This window comes from Amblyomma maculatum, chromosome 1 (assembly GCF_055883805.1).
Source record: "Amblyomma maculatum isolate TAMU_Amacu chromosome 1, ASM5588380v1, whole genome shotgun sequence".
NCBI classification, from domain to species: domain Eukaryota; kingdom Metazoa; phylum Arthropoda; class Arachnida; order Ixodida; family Ixodidae; genus Amblyomma; species Amblyomma maculatum.
In genome coordinates, this window is record NC_139344.1 from 247,945,779 (window position 1) to 247,966,716 (window position 20,938).

Below are 20,938 nucleotides of genomic sequence, written 5' to 3' on the forward strand. Positions count from 1 at the left end.
CCGAGCGCCGTAACCACTGCGCCACCCCGGTGGGTTTATTCTTATATTTGGCTTGATGAACGAATCAACCAGCGGATGTAAAAAAATTACTTGAAACGATTTGAATTAATTTCAAATTTCGAATAGTTTTCGGCTAATAGGTAGGAAGTTTCAATAAGGCGCGCCGTATTTCTTAAGAGGTGGGGTGGGGGTGAGAGTTCTAAACGAAAGCCCGACTCCGATGTCGCACAGTATGTTGTCACGAATGGTGTGTGCCGAAAACAGAATTCAGACCTACGACGCGGTTCATTTCCTGATGCTCACATGTATTGCATTAAGGACATGCGCGACACGGCAGCGTCCAGCGAGATTTTGAAAGCCCTACTCATATACGCAATCTTGGAATTGGCGGGCCGACCTCTGGTACCTGTCTTCAACGGGGATTTATTTTGTACGCTGTATTGAGCAGTAGCAAAAGGTAATTTGCCTATGCACTGTTCATGAATGCCACAGTGCTGATATACATATTAACTTCATGTTGTGAGTTCTGTATAGAGAGCAGTGCTGTATAGAACAACGGACACAGCTGTAATTGCTTCATTTTATAGTCGGATATGACTGAAGTAAGCGGCAGATGCCCCTAAGAGGAAGCCATCCAGAAAATGGACTTGGCCCATTTTTCGTAACACCGCATTTATTCCGTTTACCGCATTTCCCCCAATTAACATCGACATCATGCGAGCTGGTGGATATCGTTTGTTTTGGGGCTTTATTTGAGGATCATCTGATTTTTTTTTTCTTCAGTGGTACACAGTCCCGCTGCAAGCGCGTCCATTTTTTATAGGGTTATTAGTGTGGTACAAATATTCGCAAAAGTAGCGAATACTTATCCAATATTGCAGTCGTCTTCAATTTGGTCCGTTCACTATTCGATGCGTTTTTCAGGTGCACTATCTATTCGTGCAGAATCAGACGCGAAGCTTGACGATTCATATTCGGTTCAGTACTGAAATAAAAAAAAAAAAAAAGTTCGCATCGCCCTGCTGTAGACATCACTTTCCGTTTGCATTGCCCGCACCCGCAGACATTTCAGCAGTGCCAAACAACGTGTTTCGTGTTGACTTCAGATTTTTTGTTAATAACAAGGAATCCCTTCATATAGAGCTAGAAGTAAAACTATGGCAATTTCAAACCAATTTGCGCGCGTCTTCTGCACAGGACGTAATGATGACTCGTGAGGGAAAGCGATAGAAAACGAACATGCCTGAATATTGTTGGCTATACGGTCTTAGTTTGCATTTTCAGTTTGCGTAGAAACCTAAGGCATGTCGTACCAGCGCTAAAGTGTTGAAACATTTGACAATTGCCCCATCATGACATCCCTTTCTTGTTCCTTCCAGAGGTTTTGTACTCGAGCCACAGAGACCAGCAGGACCAGCCACTACAAGCCGGAGCTGAAAAATTTGTTTGCGCACTGTTTTTTGGAGGCGCACAGTGCGCAACTTCGGGTCGAACATCGGCAGATGGGTGTTGTGCCGGGGAATCAACTACAGCGGGGAGGGGGGGTCCTTCGCAGAAATAAAAACTGATCGTCTACACTGCCTCACGAGCGGGATTGCAGTTTCAGTGCGGGTTTCGGCGCGCATACGCTGGGTTGTGAGGATGTAAATATATCCCGCTTTTGAGCAGGGATGCCCAGTGTGTATATTTCTTCCAGATGTTTTTCGCATCCCAAACGGAGCGTAAAAAAACTGTTCTGTTCATTCCATGAATATTTTCTTACTACTGCATTCTTTGCGTATGCTCGCGAAAGGATTTCTGATAATATATGCGAGTGTAGTGTCAGTGCCTTGTCCTTGAACACATCTGATGGCGCAGTTCAATTGGAGCTAAACAACGCCACAGCACTTGCTTGCACCAAGAGGTTAGCCCTTTTAGAAACACGTATCGCTGATGCTACGTCTGTCAGGGCAATCAATGGCGGCTAACATGAAAAATCATGCAGTCGCATAGGCGATTGTCTTATAGGTTACTTTGCACATACACATCACACCGGCATCGTGCACTGAAGGTTCGAGCCAACAACTTTTGTTTAAGAATCGGAGCACTCTCATTTCTCCTTGGCGTTTTTGACTCCTCAGGAGTAGAACGTCATTTGCCACAGAACACTGCACCGTTAGAATCTGTGACAAGTGACCAACAGAAAAAAAAAAAAAAAAAAAAAGAGGATGTGTTCAAAGCAATGAAGAAACGAGCTCGGGAGCTCGAAACCATCATTGAAGACTACGAACGAAAAAACGCTGCGCAGAAACTACATATTAAAACACTTGAACAAAGCAGTGGACAGCAATGCAACCTTCGGAACACCGGAATGTTTGCTGGTGAAGGTTCCAAAAAAACTGACAGAAGACAGCTTCAATGTATTGGCGACACGGCAAATAAATATTTTCGTTCTTCTTTCGTTACAAACTAAGGAAAATTAAAACTGCATAAATAACAGGGTACAAAATACAATCATGGAGCATTCATGTATAATAGGCATTACTATGTTCGAAACAACTTGCAGTTTTCGTCAAAAGTGTGCACTCTATGTTGTTTGCTTCTGAGGGAGATAGCCATACCGTGTGGCTGGTAATGCATTCCCAGCCTTCCGAAGCTCCTGAAGGTAAGATTCTTTGTCCTACCCTCGCCAATCGGAGACTTCCACATACTAAAGGAGCGTCCCTTCTGCTGGGGCGTAAAACTCGCGATGCAATCGCTTTCCACAAAACGCTTTCTATCCCTCTTAGCACCAGGCTTTATTGCTACCACGGACAGTGCGTGATCAAGCATGCCAAATTTTGAGGGGCACCCACCTATATTCGGAAGTCACCATTGAGTTGGTCATATTCAAATTAGCTTACACACTAATTTTGGCCAAATTCGGATGACGTCAAACTTCGGCGACCCTGAGAGCCATATCTTGGGGGTAGCCCACGTACGTTTAGAGGTCAGTACAGAATTGGTCATAATTGAATTAGGCAAGATATTGGCTTTGGTCAAATTCCGACAAGGTGAAATTTCGGGTGCACAGGGAAGCCAAACTTCGGAGGTGGCCCACGTAATCTTGGAGCTACCGACTGAATTGGTCATACCCGAATTAGGTTAGACATCGGTATTGGTCAAATTGTGACCAGAGCCAATTTGGGGGCCAAAATTTGGCAGTGGCCCGTCCCTGTCAATTTGGAGGTCACCACTGAATTGGCCATTCTGGAATTGGCTATATGGGGTTTTATGGCTCTGGCTATGATGTGCCATACTCGAATTAGGCGGTACATCAATTTTGGCCGAATTCTGACAAGGTAAAATTTTTGGGGATCCAGGGGGCCAAACTTTGAAAGTTCTACATCACAGTTTAGTGGTCACCACTGAATTGGTCGTACTAGATTTAGGTTATACACCAATTTTGGTCCAATTCTGACGAGGTCAACATTTTGGAGGTCCGGTGGCAGTTTTTGGGAGTGGCCCATCCGAAATCGGAGGTCACCATTGAGCTGGCCATACTCGATTTGGATTTCACAAACTGCGGTGACACAACTCATGAGACAAGATACCATGCAACTGATGACTGACAGTTAGCCTGGACACTCAGACAGGGTCTAATGAGAGGCTCTGTCCATGACCATGAGCCAAAAAACAATCACAGGGTTGTTCTTAGGTGCGCTAAAGAGCTGAAATGGCGAAAGCATTTTCCTCCTTTCTTCTCTTCTCCCTACCTCTTGCGTGTCACCAACCACTACCATCACAATCAGTCACTTACTGTTATCACTATCACTCTCAGTCACTATCTATCACTATTAATATCAGTCCCCACTTATCACTATCACTTGCAATTGACTGAGCTGAGAATGCCTTGGCAGGAACAGACAGGACAGCCGAGTTACAACAGTCCACAACCCACGGCTACACCAAGCCCAAAAACACCAACAATGCCGTCGACGAACCGTTGTAACGGGAGCACTCGAAACAACTATAACAAACTGCCAACGCTAGAAGTATCAAGTGGCAAATTGATGGTGAGGCTTCTCCGTGTAGCCAAAATCGTTTCGAAGGCGGAAAACAGTGGGGAGTGACTTTTCAAAGGTGTGCTGCGGTTAGATGGTGCCACCTCACACACATACCGCGGGTTCGTGCCAGAGCAAGCCAAGGGCACAGTCAGCACGCGCTTCCGCTCCGAAGGAAGCAAGAGCACAAACTATAAGCACCAATGTTTAGTGCACAGAAAGCTGTATCACAAACACTGCACTGATCCCCCAGACCTCAGTACAAACACATAGCCCAGTCGCAGCCGCGAAAGCGGGGTTACGGCGCCGCGCGCACGATGCAAAGGCTGCTCACGCGTCTGTGGGGGAGCTAAGGGCGCTCACAGACCGCACAGGCAACCAACGGGTCAAAGCGCGAGCGACACATGACAAGGGAGGACGAGGGATGCGCAGAGAACGTCTCGACGACACAGGTCGCACGTCGATGGCTAAACGCGCGCCGCCACCGGCACTGGCTGGCGATGACGGACAACCAACCAGGCTCTCCTGACTCGGTAGGGTCGGCGGCGTCGGCGCCGCACAGGCGAGTGCCGGACTCCTTTCGGTCCTGGTCTCGAGCAAGCATGCAAGGTGCGCGCGCGTTCACAACCCGCGGCGCTCCGGCCGAAGCTGGGAAAGCCGGAGGGAAAAACGTACGCACATGCCCGAGTCGATGGCGGTCTTCCTGTTCGATTCCCCTGTGCGGCCTCGCGTCGAGCTTTTTACTTCACCAGGATGTGGCACGATCGGGACGTGAGACCGACGCGGGAAGACCAAAACAGATGTTATTCTTCGTTCTTTATTTATTTGGAAGTGCATTTCTATTTACACTTCAGAACAAAGGTCAAAAGGCACGACGCCTGACGTAGGCCTTCCTCCCTAGGGGAAGCAAATTGCATTTGGCACTTGTATAGAAAACAAGCAAATACAATGTGTGTAGCGGTCATTATGGCATCAGTTTCCGCAAGCACATGAAACAAAATCCATTTCAAAAATAACAATACCTGAACATAAGGTGTTCCGAATAGATAAGAAAAAAAAAAGAAGAAATAATTAAAAAAATGAAACATGGCAACAGTTTTCGGAACAGCTCCCTTCAGGAGTTGTCAGCAGCGCGACTGCCGTCCCGACCCTCTCGCAGTGACCCCACAGGAGATCTCTAGCTAGCAAAACAGCTCCGGCTGCCTGTTTTGCGTCGCTCCGGGAACATAACCCCCACAACAGTTTTCAGTGGATTTTTCTAAATATTGTTCTAACACAGTTTTCAGCTACGTCCTCTACGAAGCGCCGCTCTTCGTTTTCGTGCTTGCAAAGAGCGCTCCAGGTATGTCCTCTCAAAACTAAAAACAATTGCCTCTAGGTGTCTTCTTGGGAACATCAGATGGGTGCCTCACTAGTACGACCTCCGTTAAAATGGACGGTTCGTGTTATGGATCTGAGAGGTGACTCAGCAGTGTCGTGACGCTGGGGATAAGTCGACCCGGCCTTCACCTGGTAGCGTGCAGAGACTCCGGGTTCAAGAAGGATTGAATCTTCGAAGTTGGTAAAATATATACAAGCAGGTTTAATGGCACTTTGAGAAAACTTATTTACATAAAAAAGGTATATCAGCAAAACGGCAAGCGTTAAGAGTTCATACCGAGAAGCGTCTGGATGAGCCGTTTACCCAGGGCTCAGAGCGTCATTTCGTGCTCTTCAACGTCCTTAAAACCCCCTATGTCCAGCCCCTCTCTGAAGATGCTGACCAACCAGTTCCACGGCACGCCCCTCAGATATCGGCATCCAATCGACCACAACACTGCACTGATGGCCTGATGCACTGACTGGTCCGGTATTGTTTCGTTGGGCGTGGTCACTTGTTGGAGGGTAGAGCTTGGGAACGGCAAGGAGGTACACTTCTATTCTTCAGCAAAGATCCGATATGGTGGTTCCGGCAAGTGGATTTCCTTCTCAGAAACCTAAGTGCACTTGCGCGCCACATACTGCTCCCAGCATTGTCCCTTTCCTACAATTGCAAATCTTTCCTGCATTCCAGGGAATTCCTCTAATGGCCGTATTCGTCATGCTCCTTTCTTGTACTGTACGTCAGCGGACATGTCACTCTGTCGTCTCCTTTGGACAATAGGCGTTCCTCACTTGACAATAGCGCTTCTCGACGGGAAGGGCGAACAATTGAACAAAAGCACATCCCGCTATTTCTCACAGGGCGACGTTTCTTTGTATTTTTCTTGAAATTCCCTTGACAGGGCCAATTTGGCATTTGCAGGGTCTGGACAAAGCAAAACAGGCTGACACAAAAGGATTCATGAAAACAGGCTCATTTAGAGCCCTTGCACCAAACGCACATATTCACAGCACATATCCATGCCCACAGGCGAACAACAGAGCGCGCAAGTGCGGACCATGCACGGTCATAACAGCAGTGACTCAGCTGACTTAGTCACCTTAGACGAGCTTATATAAATGAAGGTAAGAAGCCAGCATTCGACGAGGCCAAAAAAAGGGTAGAGGACTTTTTTGTAGATATTTGCTCTTGTTATTGACCAAAATTTGTACTGTGATCAAGTTAGGGTGAAAGATAATTAAATCCAAAGTAGAAGAAAAATCAACGCGCCGATGATGGGAACTGAGCCCTCCGAATATCACGTCCAGTGTTCTTAGCGAGCTAAATCTACGGCTGTCTAACCATCGACTTCTTGAGTGGTATTAATGTTAAACAGTAATATAAGAGCGCAACAAAAACGGGACGCGAACGGATGCCGAGCGGCAGTTCGCAAGGTTTGCCGCGGGAAAATCGCTCCATGTGGGTCGGCCTTAATGCGGCGATCTTCATCCGCTTGACATTAAGTGGCGGCAATAGAAGGCTCGTTGTGGAGGGAGAAAGGAAGAAAAGTATCGAGACAGCTGCCAATCCAATAAAGAGGAAAACGAAGGTCACCATTGAGACCACCTACCAACATTACGAGCTAGTGCGATGGATGACTTCAGTAGCGACGAAGAAGAGACGAGGTCCCGCCATCCACCTATACCGGAGATGCCGACTCCGTGGGAGATTTATCAAGTCCGAGCATCGTATGCGTTAAGATTGGATATGATGAACTGTTGGTACGAAGAGCTTCGTGAGAGACGCAGGCAGCGAAACGCATCAGAGTCGGAGGAGGAGGAAAACAGCCCGTCCCAGGCTACAACGGACGACGAGCCTAAGGAAACGCCAACAGAGAACCCGCAGGCTGAGGTCGCGGATGATGGCAAAGAAGCTCCCAAACCCTCCGCGTCCGAGGAGGGCGCAGGAGCCGCTGGAGTTTCCGACAGCGGCATGCAGGAAACTTAAGGTACGTGTGTGACGCCTCCGGCAGTGGGTGATTCCTTATGTGACAGAGCCTGGCAGGCTTGAATTGAACACTCAAAAAAGTGCTCAATTCAACTACCTATCAACCGAGTTGATTTGTTTCAGTGCAACAGCTTCCGGGAGTTTGGTAGCCGGGCACATAATGGTCAGAATGCACTAATAGCCATATACAGTCACTAGCAAAGGTCCCACCACGTCAACAATCTACCGGAAAGGTTCTGTGATTTCAATTTCAATTTATTTTCCCATGTACACATGATGAGGGTCGGGGAAAAAGCCAGAAATGGTGGCTTGACATATCTCTCAGCCCCTATACATTGCGGGACAGCAGGAAACATGCAATTTACACACACAAGCAACAGCGAGAAATGCAAACAATGGTTGTCAAAAACTACTGGCGCATCATTAGAGAGAAACACAAACAAACAAGGAAATGAAGCACACGCAAAAAAAAAAAACGGCTACAGAAAATACATATCATAGCAAAAACAGGTTTTTCGTTACTCAAAACAGGTCGACACTTCATGGAACGAAAGAGATAAGAAAGCAAAGAAAGAACGGTGAAATCTAAGAAGTAGCACATGCATCCTGTATACATTTGCGGCATGCTCGAGATATATCAGCTTTTGCAGCATGAAACTTGTTCAAAAAACGGGGAAACCTATTGCTAAGCTATATCTACCGTGTATTGTGCAGCATGTTGGAATATGCCACAGTTGGCTGTGTATGCGCTAAAACTGTACACTCTAAAAAAAAAGAGTGTAAAAGGAGGGTAACTTCGGGATTTATGCTATCTGAAACCGCATGGCTTAAATATACCCTGCGCAATCACCCGCACGGAAGACGTTAGTCTCTCTCGCATGACTTTACACCATTTCGTCCCTGCAGCTGAAGCAAAAAAAAGTTTGCCGCTTGTTTCTTCTTTTTTTTTTTATGATGGTAACCGGTTTCAAGCTGGGTGCGGCTGTGTTCCTACTTCCCGTCCGATGTCCTTTCAAGAGCTACCACAAAAGGACCCCTCGTTTTTCCCCGGAGGAGGCGGGGAATCGTCGAAAGTTGGGAGCATCTTATCTTCTTACAAAAAGCGGTGCCTCCCCCCTTCACCCCCCCCCCCCCCCCCCCGACAACTGTCCCGTCTTTTGACTCCTACGCGAGCTTGACCGTGGAGAGAGCAAGGCCGAACTCAGAACAAGGGCGGACAGACAAGTGTGTACGCTGCAAAACAGGGAGAAAGGGGAGGTGAGGGGGGAGTGGTGGTGAGACGAGAAGCGAAGCAGTTGCTTTTTAGTTTTGTTGCTTTTATTCTCAACGCAGCGTCACGTGTTCGTAGTTGCTTGAGCCTGCCTGCGTTCCCTGCGACTCTGCTAGTCCGAGAAGACGACGACGGCGATTGCCGCACGAGTCAGCGTTCGTGCTCTTTGTCGTTGGTACTCATCTGTGTTTTTAGAAAAGTTCGGTTGCTCTCAGCGATTATTTCATCGAGTGCGCTCATCGATGCCTCACTATGAAACGACTTCGTGAAAGTGTGAACTTCGGAATGAAACGGCGGATGGCTGGTCGTCGCGGTGGTGGCGTTCCAACGGATCCTTGGCGCCAAATTTCAGCCGCGCATGTAAGTGACGTTTTACATTTCGTTTTACGTGTTTTTCTCTGCTATTTAACTTGGCCTGAACATGTTTTGTTATTGCTTACGTCCGCGACGCTGCTTGTTTGTCTGTGAAACGGCCTCTGAGCACGACGTCTTGGATCCCAACCTGAGCATACCACTCCCTCAGTTCAGACTGGAGGAGCGGCGCATCCCAAAATTTTTAGATGGTCACGACCTTTTTGCGGGATGTTAATGGTGCATTTTTAGTCGTCTACGACGCTCACAAGCATATCCCGCGGTCGAAAGTATGCGTCGACGAGCGCTAATGCAGTCCCGGTGATACGCATTGACGTGTTTGCATGCCGCATTATTTTTGCTCGCTGCCTACAATCGATTTTGATCGTCTGTTGTTGCTGCTTTACGGGAACGTTGCCATAAATGCGGGAGAGCATGCAGGGTGATGGGTTAAGTTTACGGTTCTTTTGCCAGTAACTTGTACGTTCGAAGGCAGCGCGCTTGATATCCTAAAGTCACGCTTTCAGAACGCCGATTTAACCCCGCAGTTTTGAGCTGATGGCGTCGAGACCAGAGGTGGGACCGAGCCGATTCGTGTACATGTATACTGTCGCAGTGACGCAATGTGCAGGAAAGACATTTCTCACGCTTTTTTTCGCTGCAGGCTCAAGTCCTTCGTCTCGTCTGCGCAAGAACGTAGACTGTCGTTTCTTCAAAGAATTTGAAACTGGTCTCTGCTATCCGTGCTGGTAAGTCCAAAGCATTGTTTCCGTCCAGAAAGGGGCGTTTAAATTGACACGCGCACTTTTGTGGCACATATTGCTGATCACTGACATCTGCCTCAATGTATACTGCTTGGGATTCTCGTCGGAGAATATTTATGTCGCGTGCCATGCGTGTCTCTCCTTGCGTCTTGCCATTTTCGCTCATGCCGTGCAATATGGTGCACGCCCAGACAGTGACTTATCAATTGAGTTTCATTGTGTTTGAGGGCGTGTGCGAGTAAATGGTGTTATTTAACTTGCTGATCACTTATGTTAAAAACTGATAATAAATATTGGACTCGATCAAATCACTTAACAAGTGAAAAATCTGGGTTAGCTGGTGATCAGATGTCTTCAGCATTGAAGCAAACCATGTGTCACCCCTTCTCTGCTTTAAGACTGACTTTCTTTTTGTAATCGGTACATAAAAAGACCAGCGCAAAAAAAAAATAATAATTACGGGGACAAAGGAACAAAAAATGACAGGACGGGCACTGAAATACGTTTTGTGTTCCTTTGTACCTGTTTTCTTTTTTTTCGCTGGTCTTTTAGGGTGTAAGTATGAACCAACTGGCCCAAACAGCTATTTTGATTAAATGTGCTAATTTTCGTTAGCGAGCTAAGGAAAATTTTTATATCACTAATATTTTTCATTTGGGGATTTGCTATAGTTTCTACTCAGCTATTTCCATTCTGAACTTTTCAGTCTCCTGACCCATAGAAAGGAGGCTATGCCTGACCAATAACAACACATTCTTTTCCTTCTGTAGTTTCTGTTGTCAGACATTGTGTTATACTCATTACTACAATTCACTGGTACTGAGACATTCCCTCATTGAAGTTAATGTGTATTGTCATTGTGCTAGCAGTTTGTCATAAATCTGCTATTCTAGTTTATTTAAGCAGTTATTTCGACTGTAAAGAGGTGGCAGATATTGTTACAGATATATCTAGGAACAGGAGTTGTAGCTTTTAAGCTCATTGTCAAAATATTTGAGTCATTGTTGTGGCATGTGTGGTGCCATTATTTTTTGTACTATAGTTATGTATGTACTAGTTACAAGTATCATGCTAATGTTATGAATGATACCTTTGCTGCAGCGTACCTGCCAGTAGGAGGAATACGGTGTAGAAGTGCTGTTACTCCTGCTTCTAAAGATCAACCTGCTTTCTTCAGCGCTGGACGGCAAGATTTGTGTGGTATGTATTTTTCGACATAGCTGTGGCATTGTGGTCTGTTCATTGTTGCTTTATGTCTATCAAAGAGCATATTTTTCGATGCTGAGGAGCAATAGCCCTGGCATTACATTGATTTTGGAACCATTCAGTGCTATTGAGCAAGTTAGCAAGGGAGGAATTTTTTCAGTATGTAATCGATCTGAACATGTTGACTTCTTTTTATTGAGTGAGCTGTTAATGTATGCCTCTTTTCTTTTTTTCTTCAAAACCTAATATTTAAATTGTTTGCACTTGGTTCTCAGCAGTAAGGTTATGTTCTCTGATGGGTGTAATTTTCAACAACTCACATGCTCTTATGTTGCTAGGTATGTCCACAATAGAATGAAACTAAAAATGAAGTACTGCAGGTGATATGTAATGGACGGTATTTTAACACTTTCAGCTTTATTGTTTCTTTTGTGTTCTTTATATTGTTTTGTGCCATTTGTACTCAGCGTATTTTCCTTGTGTTCCACCACTACCATTTAACAAATATATATATATATATATGCCCCCACCCCTTATGTCATGTCTATGGGCCTATAAAGGGAGAATGAATGAAATGAAATTTGCAGTACAATTAGAACTGGATTGTGCAGCACAGTGGACATGTCTGTGGTAGAGGATAATGGTTGAATGGCTAATCAACCAAAATTGACTTAACTTTTGCATTTTAATTTTAGGGGACAGTATTATATACCAGAAATGAGGGTCCTTAATATTATAGGTGAGCCCAGTTCTTAAATTTTCTGAAAGAGCAATGTAGTTCAAAATACTGAACAAGGAAAGGCGTATTTGAAAACTATTGTCTTGCTTTCCCACATTGCATGTAAAAAATGTTGCTGCACTTGGTATTGTTGCCAGAATCATGTTAGCTTCTTCTGCATCATCAAAAACACAAAATATGTCTATATTATCTGAATAAGAAATGTCAGCAACACCCTTTTTTAGTTATGTAATGTGGAAAAACCAACTTACAAAGCTTTTAAAGGAATATTTTTGATGCTCATTATGTTAGACCACATAGATGATTAGGAGGGTTTTAGGCCTAGGCTCACTCATTAATAGCCTTCAATTTTGCAGTTTTCATATTGCCTCTTATAAACAAAAAGAATAGATAATTAAGTCTAATCCTGAAGCTGTACCAGGTACCCAAAGTCCACATTGCTGCACAACCCACCGGCAGAGACTGCACGGGTGTCTCTTCATAGTTTATGATTTGCAATCTGTAAAGGTAAAGAACATAATCTTCGAGAAATTTGTTGTAAACACTTTTTAATAATCATTCTTGTATAATATTGGTCAGCATTTACAATTTCATTAGTTAGGCATCTAAAGAGATAAGCAGTTGACAGTTCTGGCAAATTGCAGTTTATGAGAAGTTTTATTCCTGCTGCATGTGCTGCGAGCATTACATGAAACAGCAATACATAGAATCTCAAGCTTTGTGGTTTGTTCAAGGAATTATAGGGGTATTGAAGTGTATTGTTTTTTGCCTCCTGAGCAAGATAATGTAGTTTTAAAGTGAAACGGTAGTCTCGCGAAGTTTTTGGCATCGGCATAAGCTGATGTGTGGTGTGAAACTAGCAATGAACTTATGTAAAAGTTGCATTTTATTGTCATGCTTTACATAATTCTGCATCTGTGACATCACTGCAGTAATGCACATGTGCAGAAGGTGCTTTGGATGTGCCTTGCTATCATTGCTCTTTTAGCATGAAATGTTCCATCTTTCAGAAGTGGTATCCCGCATTTTATAAGGCATAGCCTCTGTGGTATATTCATGCCTTTTTCCAGGAATGTAAACTGCACTAAAGGCAGAAACAATAGAATGGCCTTAGACATACCCCTGCAGGAGCAAGCTCTGCAGGAACAAGCTTCATTCATTATATTCATGAGAAATGACAACGAATGCAAGAACAAAAGAACCTCCCCCCATCCCTCCTCCCCCCCCCCCCAAAAAAAAAAAAAAAGAAGAAGAAGAGATTTGCAGTTGTCACTTGTGATGGATGATCAGATGACTAAAGACAGTGTAGTCTCAGGAAAACATTAACACTATAGGCAACATAAGATAATGTCATGAAGGACCAGAGACAGTGTTTTCTAGGAGGGTGAGACCATAGTGACTAGAAACAAGACCACTGGTATGGTCAGGTGTGAAAGCAAACTATAATGTTTGGGTGTTGGAGTGGAAACCAGCAAACAACAAAGGTGAAAGTGAAGGTGATAAAACAAAGTTTAACATAAAAAGCTAATGATAAAAAAAAGGAGAACTGCACATATGAACGAGTACAGGGAGGGGTTTTTTAAATCACATCTTTTGCCTTTATTAGGCTAGCTTCTATTTTATCAATATGTTTTCATTCATATTTCTTTAAATAACCCTCTGGGTAGTCCAACATCAGTGATGCCTATGGCTTGACCCTGCTCCTAACAAGAATATGTCTCATTGTATATTGTGTCTTATTGAGCATATTGTCAATTTTTTCTGAGATTGCAATGTGCTAGTTGTCTGTGTGTGTGTTAGTGGCACAGGTAAAGCTCAGATTTGGAGAATTTTCATTGATCTATATATTGTGTGATTTCACAATTCTCATTATATAAACACTTGGAAGCCTGTACTGGTGCACTATTTCCATCTGTCTTCCTTTTTACTTGCCCTTTGTGCAGTGTTATTTTTATATGTGAATTAATTACTCCATAAGCATGCTTTGTGAGACTTTCTTCGTGAGTAACTGATTACAAGTTCTCTTTTCTATGCAGGTCAAATACGTGGTACATCCCTGCCCTGACTGTGCGGAGAAGATTATCCAGTCCCTTGCTGCAACTTCGGTGTATAATGAGGTAAAATAAACACCATGGTATGTTATCTTAACCGATTGTTCTGTAAATTCTTTTTGTTCACTCTGCAACATAACTTACGGCTTGAATACAACATGACACAGCCTACCTCACCTGAAACATTGCTCACTGTCACACTCCAGACGACACAAAGATATTGCAATGTTTCAACATAATCTTTCCTTCCAGAAAATCTTGAAATGTATTGGTTAGCTTTATTCCTGCTTCCAGTGACCAAGTTTACGATGCAGATTGGTAATAGTACTCTTGTGTGGATAGCATATATATACCACAAGATGATGCTTAGATACCCTATGTAATATGGCATTACTTTAAACTGCTTGGAGGGCAACATTATCCTTCTCCTGGTGGTATAAGCTTGCACCATAAAGGTGCAAAACTTTGCGCTCTTTGTCGTAATATAAATTTATACTCTAAAATGGTAACTTTGCACCTGTACATACAGGATAAGCTTACGTTGTCAAGGTGCAAACTTGCACCTTTGATGCAAGGGTATGCTTATGCCATCGACAGACTAAAACATAGGCCTTTATGAAAGGTGCAACGTTATGCCTAGGTAGAATACAGTTACACTGCTTGTGAAGGTGCAAGTTTATGCTACCAGAAGCGTAATGTTACACTACATGCAATGGTATAAATACTTAGTCTTCCAAGACACAGCGTAACCTTACCCCAAAAAGGTGTTAGCTCAGCGACAAGCAGTTTACCCCCCAAAAAGACTAAGATCACACCTTTTTTTTTTAGAGTGTACATTTAGCGAAAAGTGTGACGTGTCACGCAAGTAATATACATTTTACTTTATATCCTTCTTATATCTTTCAGCCAGCCTAACGTTATCCATTTCAGATACATTTGCGGCACTGAATTGGAGGAATAAATCGCATATGTTCATATCAGAACCGACGTTGAGCATTGCACGTACAGCCTTCTTCTGTAAAACGTAAATCTTATTTTTACTGGTAGTTGTTCCCCAAACTAAGTGCGCATAGTTTACTTGGGGCATAAAGAGTGAATTATAGAGGAGGAGTTTAACTTGGCATGAAGTAAGTGACGATTCTGATCAATGATATCTATGACACTAGAGAGCTTACTGATGACAGAGTTGGCATGATTGTCCCATCTTAGCTGGCTGTTGAAATGTGCTCCTACTATCTTTCTAGTGTCTGCAGCCTCTATCGTTTCCAAACCTAGCTTAAGCTCGCATGCTATAATAATGTGTTTATTTTTCGGTTTGAAGATAATAGCTTTAGCTTTAGTTACATTAATTTTCAACTGATTATCAAGGGATCATTGATAGGTCCTATTTGCCTCGTTTATCCCCATCTTCAGATGCGCTTGATGAGAAGAACAGTGAGACCTTCTGCATACATAGCACACTTCGCATGCAGGCATTGATGAACGATATCTTTTACGCATAAGTTAAAAAGTAAAGCTTCAAGGCTACTTTCCTGACGTATACCACATTTTTAACTGAGGAACGACAGCTATTAATACTAAGAAACTGAAAACTGTGCTCATGGTACGATGCAAGAAGCGTATGAACTCGACCTCTGAAGCCGTAGTCTAACAGTTTTGCCATAAGTATATTATGACTAATGTAGTCGGAGGCCATCGAAAAATCTATAAAAACACCAAGGGCAAGTTTCTTTTCCTCGAAACACTGTAAGATGTACTCTTTTTGACTTAATGCTATCTTAGTAATTTAATGTTTGATAAAATGAAACTGAGAACCTGTCATTATATGGTGCGTGTCACAAGAGCACAATATTCGGATGTGGATAATTTTTCCCAGTCCTTTAGAAAAGATTGACAACTGGTTTATAAAGTCGAAGTTGAAGGCGCTCCTTGGGGCGTCCACTCTTCGAGCGAAGCTTGAGCCTCCCCATAATTTTTTTTTTTTTTTGGCTGAATTTCGACCGCAGCAGAACTTATCACGTCAGTGGAAGCGACGACAAGCGTGCTCGCCAACTGCGACTGCCCGCTGCACAGCGCTGAAATTAAATTCGAACAACATGCTTGGCTGCAATAATTCGAGATAACGTCTCGGCGGAGTACCTTGCGAGGTAAAAAAGATAAAGGAGCATCTCGGCTACACTAAGCATGGCGAAACAAAGAGCGCAAAACCTCTTCGGCATTCCTTTGTGCATTAGAAGGAAAGTGATAAGGCCGCATGCAAACGGCTGTGGCAGTCACGAAAAATGTCACTTGGTTCGTGGCATTATGCGCAGAACATACCCAACTCTTCATAGCCTTTGGTAAAAGCGCTCTTTAAAGTGTGAGCCTCCCTATATATATATATATATATATATATATATTTTTTTTTTTTTTTGGGGGGGGGGGGGGGCTCAATTTCGAAATCAAAAGAAGTAAGCAAGTCGGGTGGCAGCGATAACAACAAGCGATAACAAGCCTCGATATATTTCATAAATTGCGAAATGGTGTTTTACTCGAAACCTCAGCACTCGTACGGAAGTTGAGAATAAGGATGTATAGACGAGCTTATTTCAGACAGCAGGGATTGAACACGCCGTTCACGAAGCAGACCTTTTCTATAATCTCAGTGACGGTCGCCCGTGACCGCAAGCACCATAATATTGCGTGATTAGCAGTAATTCATGCAGTACACCGGCAGTATCTACATATCTGTATTTCTCGCTCGTTTTACCCCCTAAAAGCATTGTCCACACCGTCGGGCAGCGTGCATGTTCTTGAGGCCGAATAACTTGGGAGTGCGCGAATATTCGAAATTTTGCAATATACAATCGAATATTCTTATATTCGGTTTGGTTTCGTTTGTTTAGTTTGTGGGGTTTAACGTGCCAAAGCGACTCAGGCTATGAGAGACGCCGTAGTGGAGGACTCCGAAATTTCGACCACATTGGGTTCTTTATCATGCACTGACATCGCATAGTACACGGGCGCCTTGCTTTTTGCCTCCATCGAAAAGCGGCCGCCGAGGCCGGGATTCGATCCCGCATCCTTAGGAACAGTAGCCGAGCGCCGTAACCACTGCGCCATCCCGGTGGGTCTATTCTTATATTCGGCTTGATGAACGAATCAACCAGAGGATGTAAAACGTTACTGGAAACGATTTGAATTAATTTCATGTTTCGAATAGTTTTCGGCTAATAGGTAGTTTCAATAGGGCGCGCCGTATTTCTGAAGAGGTGGGGAGGGGGTGAGAGTTCTAAACGAAAGCCCGACTCCAACGCCGCACAGTATGTTGTCACGAATGGTGTGTGCCGAAAACAGAATTCAGACCTACGACGCGGTTCATTTCCTGTTGCTCACATGTATCGCATTCAAGACATGCGCGAAACGGCAGCGTCCAGCGAGATTTGAAAGCCCTACTCATATCCGCAATCTTGGGATTTGCGGTCCAAACTCTCGTCCCTGTCTTCAACGGGGATTTTTTTTTTTTTTTTGTACGCTGTATTGAGCAGTAGCAAAAGGTAATTTGCGTATGCACTGTTCATGAATGTCACAGTGCTGATATATATATATATATATATATATATTACCTTCATGTTGTGAGTTCTGTATAGAGAACAGTGTTGTATACAACAACGGACACAGCTGTAATTGCTTAATTTTATAGTCGGATATGACTGAAGTAAGCGGCAGATGCCCCTAAGAGGAAGCCGTCCAGAAAATGGACTTGGCCGATTTTTCGTAACACACCATTTATTCCGACGAAGTCGTGGTTTACCGCCTTTGCCCCAATTAACGTCGGCATCATGCGAGCTGGTGGATATCGTTTGTTTTAGGGCTTTATTTGAGGATCATCTAGTTTTTTTTTCTTCAGTGGTACACAGTCCCGCTGCAAGCGCGTCCATTTTTGACAGGGTTATTAGTGTGGTACAAATATTCGCAAAAGTAGCGAATACTTATCCAATATTGTAGTCGTCTTCAATTTGTTCCGTTCACTATTCGATGCGTTTTTCGGTTGCACTATTCGTGCAGAATCAGACGCGAAGCTTGACGATTCATATTTGATTCAGTACAAAAAAAAAAAAAAAAAATGTTCGCATAGCCCTGCTATACACATCACCTTCCGTTTGCATTGCCCGCACCCGTAGACATTTCAGCCGTGCCAAATAACGTGTTTCGTGTTGACTTTACAGTTTTTGTTTATAACGAATGCCTTCATATGGAGTTACAAGCAAAACTATGACAATTTCAAATCAATTTGCGCGCGTCTTCTGCAGAGGATTTAATAATGACTCGTGAGGGAAAGCGGTAGAAAACAAAGATGCCTGAATATTGTTGGCTATCTTAGTTTGCATTTTCAGCTTGCGTAGAATCCTAAGGCCTGTCGTACCAGCGCTAAAGTGTTGAAAAATTTGACAATTGGCCCCATCATGACATCACTTTCTTGTTCCTTCCAGAGGTTTTGTACTCGAGCCACTGAGACCAGCAGGACCAGCCACTACAAGCCGGAGCTGCAAAATTTGTTTGCGCACTGTTTTTGGGAGGCTCACAGTGCGCAACTTCGGGTCGAAACATCGGCAGATGGGTGTTTATTGTGCCGGGGAAGCAACTACAGTGGGGAGGGGGGAGCGGGGGGGGGGGGGAGAGGGGGGGGAGGGGTCCTTCGCAAAAATAAAAACTGATCGTCTACACTGCCTCGCGAATGGGATTGCAGTTTCAGTGCGGGTTTCGGTGCGCATACGCTGGGTTGTGAGGATCCAAATATATCCCGCTTTTGAGCAGGGATGCCCAGTGTGTATATTCCTTCCAGCTGTTTTTCGCGTCCCAAAACGGAGCGTAAAAAAACTGTTCCGTTCATTGCATAAATAATGCTACGAAGATGAGGAAGCGGGCAGTGGCGCGGGGCGGAGCGCTCGCGCCAGGCCCGCTGTCCATTAAAGCATATTTCATCGTCATCGTCATCACGTCGTTCTGTTTCTGTTGTGTCGCCGTGTTCCATTGCTTGTCATGCCACCACGTAACATTTGCTTGGAGGTGCGATTCATCCCCATCCTCGCCTTGCACCGTCTAAGCCAACCGTACGCCGGGTCCATCTGCCGAAAGCCCGTGGAGATCGCCGCCCAGCCCTGCTGCAGCCCTTTTTGTTCAGACTCGACCAGCCGCTGTCCCCAGCCTCGTCCCCAGCCCTGACCACAACACACGACGACCAGAGGAAGAGCCCAAACCCGACCCCACCGACCCCACGACGAAGCGGCCTCACGACCACTCGAGCGAAGACAGAACCCAAGCCGTTCGGCGTGTGCATGAGCCTCGGCCTTCGGCAAACGGTGAAGATTGGACTTGATGCTCCGGTGCAAGCATTCCTCCCATCTTCGCATTCATTGTGGTGTCCAGCGTTTCATGTCCCAATCCTGTGTCTGTGTTCATCGCCACGTCATGCATTGGATTTCTTGCAATCGACAGGACGATCGCTCGGGGCCCCGGGTAATGCTACGAAGATCACGAAGCGGGCAGTGACGCGGGGCAGAGCGCTCGCACCAGGCCCGCTGGCCATTAAAGCATATTCCATCGTCATGTCATCACGTTCAGTTTCTGTTGGGTCGGCGTGTTTCGTCGCTTGTCACGCCACCACGTAACAATATTTTTTGACTACTGCATTCTTTGCGTATGCTCGTGAAAGGATTTCTGATAAAATATGCGAGCGTAGTGTCAGTGCCTTGTCCTTGAAGACATCTCATGGCGCAGTCCAGTTGGAGCTAAACAACGCCACAGCACTGTGCTTGCACCAAGAGGTTAGCCCTTTTAGAAACATGTACGCTGATGCTACATCTGTCAGGGCAATCAATGGCGGTTAATATGACAGATCATGCAGTCGCCTAGACGATTGTGTGATAGGTTACTTTGCACATGCACATCACACTGGCATCGGGCACTGAAGGGTCGAGCCAAACAACTTTTGTTTAAGAATCGGAGTACTCTGATTTCTTCTTGGCGTTTTTGACACCTCAGGAGTAGAACGTCATTTGCCACAGAACACTGCACCGTTTGAATCTGTGACAAGTGACCACCAAACTTTGAAAGTTCTTCATCTCAATTTAGAGGTCAACACTGAATTGGTCATACTAGATTTAGGTTATACGCCAATTTTGGTCCAATTCTGAAGAGGTAAACATTTTGGAGGTCCGGGGGTACAGTTTTTGGGAGTGGCCCATCCGAATTCGGATGTCACCATTGAGCTGGCCTTACTCGATTTGGATTTCACATACTGCGGTGACGCAACTCATGAGACAAGATACCATACAACAGATGACTGACAGTTAGCCTGGACACTTGCAGACAGGGTCTGATGAGAGGCTTTGTCCATGCCACCCATGAGCAAAAAACCATTACAGGGTTGTTCTTAGGTGCGCTTAAAAGCTGAAATGGCGAAAGCATTTTCCTCCTTTCTTCTCCTCTCCCTACCTCTTGGGTGTGTCGCTAACCGCCACCATCACTATCAGTCACTTACTCTTATCACTATCACTCTCCGTCACTATCTATAACTATCAATATTAGTCACCACCAATCACTATCACTTGCAATTGACTGAGCTGAGACTGCTTTGGCAGGAACAGAGAGGACAGCCGAGTTACAAAAGTCAACAACCCACGGCTCAAGCCCAAAAACACCAACAACAATGCCGTCGACGAACCGTTGTAACGGGAGCACTCGAAACAACTAAGTTGAGTCCCGCCACAACGAATACCGCCACAACGAAATTTCCGCGACAACGAATAATTTTTTATTCCCCGCGAGTATCCTATAAGAATTAATGGCCTAAATTTCTCTGCACAACGAACCATTTTTGCAGAGCGTTTCCGCTTCAACGAAATTTTCGCGTTCAAAATCGAAACCGAAACTAGTTTTATTGGCGAGAAGTAAGTCAAATCCAAAGCCACATTAAGCATGAAATCACGTGATTGCAGTTCCGCCATTTTGGCTTTGTGTCGTGGTCGCGTTGTTCACTCGCTGCCTTTCTCTTCGACAACGACGAGTTTTCATCCGCAGGACACGATGGCAACGCAAGTGAAAAAACGCAAAACTCTTTCCCTTGAGCAAAAAGCTCAAATAATTGCCCAAGCAGAAAGCGGAAGGAAGAAAGCGGCAATTGCTGAAGACTTCGGAATTCCTG

The 20,938-nt window shown here is 44.7% G+C and overlaps 2 long non-coding RNA genes across 2 annotated transcripts in view; one reads left to right on the top strand and one right to left on the bottom strand.

The window, feature by feature from the left end:
* Nucleotides 1-20,938, bottom strand: part of LOC146206170 (uncharacterized) — a 160,258-nt gene that overhangs the window by 81,847 nt on the left and 57,473 nt on the right. The window lies entirely within an intron of this gene.
* Nucleotides 8,539-10,939, top strand: LOC146206171 (uncharacterized). Its single transcript, XR_014703243.1, has 3 exons — nt 8,539-9,001; nt 9,657-9,741; nt 10,858-10,939. It is a non-coding gene; the product is annotated as an uncharacterized LOC146206171 (long non-coding RNA).